The sequence below is a fragment of the Oxyura jamaicensis genome, chromosome 24 (genome assembly GCF_011077185.1).
Source record: "Oxyura jamaicensis isolate SHBP4307 breed ruddy duck chromosome 24, BPBGC_Ojam_1.0, whole genome shotgun sequence".
NCBI lineage: Eukaryota > Metazoa > Chordata > Aves > Anseriformes > Anatidae > Oxyura > Oxyura jamaicensis.
In genome coordinates, this window is record NC_048916.1 from 391,448 (window position 1) to 397,254 (window position 5,807).

At 54.4% G+C, this 5,807-nt stretch overlaps 1 protein-coding gene across 2 annotated transcripts in view; it reads right to left on the reverse strand.

Annotated features, from left to right (window-relative positions):
• The window catches only part of CDON (cell adhesion associated, oncogene regulated), a 61,178-nt gene extending 60,285 nt beyond the window's left edge, over nt 1–893 (reverse strand). For both annotated transcript variants that reach the window (XM_035346331.1, XM_035346327.1), the window contains exon 1: nt 728–893. The gene's annotated coding sequence lies outside the window, so the exon portion shown is untranslated. The remainder of the gene's footprint in view (nt 1–727) is intronic.
• Nucleotides 894–5,807: the final 4,914 nt, after the last annotated feature.

Genomic DNA, 5,807 nt, shown 5'->3' on the forward strand with positions numbered 1-5,807 from the left:
CCAACGGCTGGCGGGGGGAGCGCGACGCCGGCCCCCGCGGGCGGCAGCGGGGCGGTGGGGCTGCGGGCCCTTTAAGGCGAAGAGGGGAGGGAGGGGGGCGGGCCGCGCGCCGCGGCGGGGCGGGAGGTGCGCGCGCGGCCCCGGGGGCTCCGCACCGGGCTGCGGGGGGGGGTCGGGGAGTGCGGGGGGGGGGGGGGGGGTGGCTGGCAGCGCGCGCCGGAGCCCCGCGCGGTCGTGGCGTGGAAAGCGCGTTCCCGAGCTCCGCGCACACCTCGGCCCCGTGCGAACCGCGCGCCTCCTTGCGCCCCGTGCAAGCGGGAGCGTGCTTGCGGCATGAAAAGCGCGTTCCCGAGCAATGCTTGGATCTGCGACGTCCACCCGTGCAAACTTCACCTGTGCACGCCCGCATCTTCTTGTCGTCCCCCCCCCCAAGCGGGGGGGTTGCTTGCGGCATGAAGAGTGCACGCACGGAGCAGCACGCAATATTTGTACCTGTGAAAATTGCACCCGTGCACCCTGTACCTTCGTGTGCACCGTGCAAGTGGGGACTTGCTTGCAGCATGAAAAATGCATGCCGGAGCACCACACAAACTTCACCCATGCAAAATTCACCCATGCCCCACGCCTCTCCGTGCCCCCATGCAAAGGTCATCCCCATGCCAAGGCTGTTCACAAACCCACGAGGCCTCACGGGACCTGTTGCAAGCCCCTGCATTACCCGACTCACCTCTCTGCCCTTGCACTGCAAAGTGTTTTGCAGCCAGGCAGGAGCTGGAGTTGCAAACCGTGGGGCTTAAAAAGCAGTACGAAGGCTCTGGCATGGGAGCTCTGCAGGAGCGTCGTGCTGCAGAGGGGGAGTTGCTTGAGCCTTTCCAGAGAGCGGGGCCAGGCAGGGCTGGAAATGCTCCTCCACTCTGCACACATGCTCTGTGCGTGATCCTCCAACAGATAACGCCGAAAAAAAAAAAGCCCTGCTTGGGCAGACAGCACTAAAGCCAACAAAAGTGGGCTTATCTGGGCTTGGAGCACGTCCAAACGCAAACCGCAAGAAGATCATATTAAGCATTCGGGAAGCTCCCATCATTTGCAGCGTAATTTAATATTAACAGCTCGCTAAATTGCCCAGCATTAAACCTAATCTTTGGAATTAAACATTGAACCGGGGCGTTACGGCTCCGTCTCCTGCGCTGCGCCCAAACCCTTCACTGCTTTTCCCAGCCCCTTCCAATAGGGTGTTTGTCAAGGCCAGCAGGGATGTTGCCCAAAATGACCTGTTCTGGGGCTTGCTCTGCTAAATTTAGGTTGGGCCTGGGAGGCCAACAGGCTGTGCTACCCTGTGTTTACCAGCCCTAATTTTATCCCTGCAAAGGTTTCCTGCAGGACGTAGTTATTTCCACAAATGCGAAAGGAAAAAAAAAAAAAAAAAAAAAAAAAAAAAAGAGAAAAAGCACTCAAAGTCCCCAAGCTGCCAGAACAGGGTGGGTGCAGGCACCTTCCCTGGAGAGCTGGGGTCAGGAGGAAATGTTTTTAGTGAAGAAAGCACCCAAAGCAAAGTATGAGTCAGGCGGTGAGTTAAATCACTACACACATGCCTTGCATGGGAATTTGGGAAGAACCTGGAAGACACCACACTGCTTCGATGGCCGAGATGGTACAACCTCGATCTCTGACATATATTTGATGGGTGATGAGGGTTAAATCTAGGTTGTGAAGATGGACCTCATGGAAGGTGGCTCTGATGGAAGATCATAGAGTCATAAGTCATTTAGGCTGGGAAAGACCTTCAAGATCATCAAGTCCAACCATCAGTATCACTTACCATGTCCCATAACAAAACCGTGTCCCTTATGCCACATCCACGTGTCTTAAATCCCCCTGGGGGTGGAGATTCCACCACTTCCTTGGGAGACTGTTCCCATGTTTGATCACCCTCCTTGTTAAGAAATTCTTCCTGATGTCCAACCTAAAACTCCCCTGGCACATCTTGCGGCTGTTTCCCTGTGTCCTATCACTTGTCACCTGAGAAAAGAGACTGGCAGCCTCCTTGCTGCAAGCTCCTTTCAGGGAGTTGTAGGGAGTGATGAGGTCTGACATGGGCCAGGGTGCATGGCCTTGGCCCTCTTGGCCACCTGGGCACACCACTGGCTCGTGTTCGGCCAGCTCTCGTCCAGCACCCCCCCAGGTCCCTTTCTGCTGGGCAGCTTTCCAGACACTCTTCCCCCAGCCTGTGTCACTGCACAGTGTTGTTGTGCCTCAGCCACAGGTCCTGCCATTTGGCGTTGCTGAAGGCCATAAAAGTGGACGTGGCCCATAGATCCAGCCTATGCCGGTCCCACCCAGACCCCTCCACAGCACCCCCCGGCCCTAAAGCAGATCCGTGCTCCCTTGGTGTTGTCTGCAGACTTACCGAGGGCACACTTGATTCTCTCATCAAGATCATTGATTAACGTGAAAACAAACTAGCCTCAGTACCAAGCCCTGGGGAGTGCCATGCTGATGAGCCACTGACCAGATTTAAGCCCCTTCACAAGGACTCTTTGAGCCTGACTAGCCATATGCTTGTCCAAGCCACGAGCAGACAGTTTCTCCGTGAGAAGGCTGTAGGAAACAGTGTCAGATGCTTTGCAGATATCATCCAACACCTTTTCCTCATCCACTAGATGGGTCATCTTGTCACAGAAGGAGATCAGGTTAGTCAGGCAGTACTTGCCCTTCATACGCACAAGCTTATTACCACTCAGTTGTCCCATATGTGCTGTGTGATGACACTCGAGATGATCTGCTCCATGACCTGCCCTAGTTCTGAGGTCATACTGACAGGACCCAGTTCCTTGGTCCTTCCAGCCCTTCTTGAAGGTGAACCAATCTCCAGTCAACTGGGACCTCTCCAGTTAGCCAGGACTGCTGTAAATCATTGAAAGTGGTTTGGTAAGCACTTCTGCCAGCTCCTTCTGTGGGGTGGATCCTGTACAGCCCCACAGACTCATGAAAATTCAGATGATATAGGAGGTACCCTGAGAATAACTGGCCTTGCGAATAAAGACTGAGGCAAAAAAAAGACATTGAGTACCTCAGCCTTGTCTTCATCTTTCGTCACTGTGTTTCCCCTCACATCCAGTAAAGAATGGAGATTCTCCATAGTCCTCCTTTTGTTGTTAATGTACTTATAAAATATTTTTATTGTCTTTACTGCACTAGCCAAATTGAATTCAAGTTGGGCTTTGGCCCTTCTAACTGATGACCCTGATAGAAGATGTCCTTGATGGAAAATGGCCCTGATGGAAGTTGTGCCTTATGGAAGATGGCCCTGATGGAAGATGACCCTGATGGATGATTGCCTTGATAGAAGATGGCCCTGACAGAAGATAGCCTTGATGGAAGATGGCCTTGATGGAAGATGGCCTTTCCCGTAGCAGGATCCAGCAGCCCTCAAATTCAATGGCTCTAATATAAAACTTCCCCAGTCTAGGAGTAAAATAAACACTAGGAATAAGATAAACACCAGGAATAACCTAACCAAGCACTGGTTGGAGGCGCTCATTGTTTTCCTCCCTGATGCCACATGGATGGCCTGGCCTGTTGGGATGACTCCAGATTCCCATTATTCAAGCTGTCGCGGAGATTATTAGAAAGCATTTCCCACTCGTATAAAAACCAGATGCGCTTTGTCACGCTGCAATCGCGCCAGGATTTGAAAACAAAAAATAACAGGGCTCTTGACATCCAGTGGGGATAATTACTCTTTGCGGGGGAAAAACAACAGGGAAGTGAAGGGGCTGAGCATGGGAAGCAGCCTGGGCGAGCTCGCCGCGTGCCGGTGTGCCCCTGTCACCCCTGCAGCCCTGTCCCACAGCAAAGCCTCTGCAGGAGAAGATTTTGGCGGGGAATGGTAAAATTTGCTCCTTTTCTTCTGCTTTGCCACATCGATGCCCCCTGAGCCCATTAGGGAGACCCAGCTGCTGCCGCAAGCCCTTACATCACCCAAGCAGGAGCTATTTGCATGATAAAGCCCTCTTTGGGGGGGGAATTGCTGCTTAATTACAGAGCAGCAGTCACTTTAATTAGCATGTCTCCATGCTCCCTGGTACTTTGCATGGATTCAAATGAGCTGCTCATTAGGGACTGGTGCTAGGACAAGCTACGCCCGTTAGCGGTGCACTAACTGAATTAACCTTGGCAGGGCCCTGCCTTGCACTGCTCCCAGGAGGCTTGCAGGAGCGTGCAATAGCTGCCAAAGAGGATGGCTAACCGGAGCCATCCCTAGGAAGGGCTATTTGCAACCAAAATCCTTGTGAATGACAAATCAGCTCCAGAGGCAATGATAGTTTGCTTTGACAGCCTGGCTCTAGCAGCAGCACCACACGGGGACCCTACATGGCTTTGCTTGCACAGATGCAATGCACCCACTATGGTACCTGGTGTTTTTTACACCGGGACCATCATCAGTCCCACAGCTGAGTGCTTGCAAAGGGGGAGCAAAATCTGGCTAGCATCCTCACCCCTGCCGCCAAGCTGCTGTCGTCGTACCAAATCGGGAGCAAATCTAATTACTGGAAGGCGGCAGGGCCATGAAAGCGGATGAAGTCATCTGCTTTCAAAGGCGCCGAGTGACACCCGGACAACGGACAACGGGGCTCCCTCTAATCCCTTCTGCAAAGATGCAAATGGGTAAATTGGGCTCCCGCCAGAGGCTGGTGGCTTTGTCTGGCGGTAGTTTCGTAAACAGCCTCGTGGGGACAAAAAGGCCGTGACCCACCAACCTCTGTGGTTTCTTGCCAGGTTTTGGGTGGCTTTGGGCAGCCAAGTCTTCTTGGTGTCTATCCCTGTTGCTGCTGATGGCTAGGCTTGCATGAAGCTTTTGATTCTACTTCTGTGTTTTCACTTCACAAAGGCAAGTTTTTTATTTTTTTATTTTTTATTATTTTTTATTATTATTTTTTTCCTTGCCAAGCATTGCTGTCCGTGCACCCTGCTGCTTTTGCTTTCTCCCCACTGGGGTTTGTCTCTCGCTTCTTACTGTTCCCCATGCCAGCTTGCCATCCCACAGGGCAGAAATGGGGCCTGCGGGCACCTGCTGTGCCCCAGGATGCAGCTGAGGACCCCAAAAAGCCACCTTCCTCCTTGCGGGCCTGTGTCCAACGCTGATCACTTCCAACCCTTCCCCGTGGGCCGTGCTACATCCTCATCCAGCAGAGGGGACTGTTGAAGGATGGGCAGCCAAAGAGACCATCATTAATGAGGCAGGGGCATGGTGCTGTTACCCAGCCCCAGCATTAGCGGGGTCTCTTTGTTACCCCCCCAGGACCGATCTCATTGGCAGCAAGCAGGTAGTTCAGTGTTCGGCATGGCCAGGGAAGGCGTGCCCCCCTCCACTCACAGCCAGGGTGATTTTTCTCTGGCTGCCCCGTAATCTGATCGTCTTGTCACGGTTCCCGGGAGTGGGGCTGCTTGAACAAAGCCCCGGAGCATCCTCGGCTCCCGCAGCCGGGGGCTGCAGCTGCGCCTCGGAGCGTGACCGATTGGGAATGAGCCTTCGCAGCGCGTCTAATGCCGCTTGGACAGGGAGCCTTTCATGCACTCGTGGGAGCGAGGCCCCGGCATTGAGCTGGCAGCGCCCCGTGCTCCAGCCCTCGCCGCTCCCACCCTGTAGGAGCCGCACAGCCGCCTGGCCCCGCAGCGGCAGCATCCTCGGGGTGCCATGGGCAGGGCTGGGAAACGGGGGACGCTGGGCACTGGAGGGGTCAGCTGGTGGAGGGGCAGGCTCTGGGTGCAGGGTCAGCATGGGGGGTTGAGGGTGGGAGATGCTC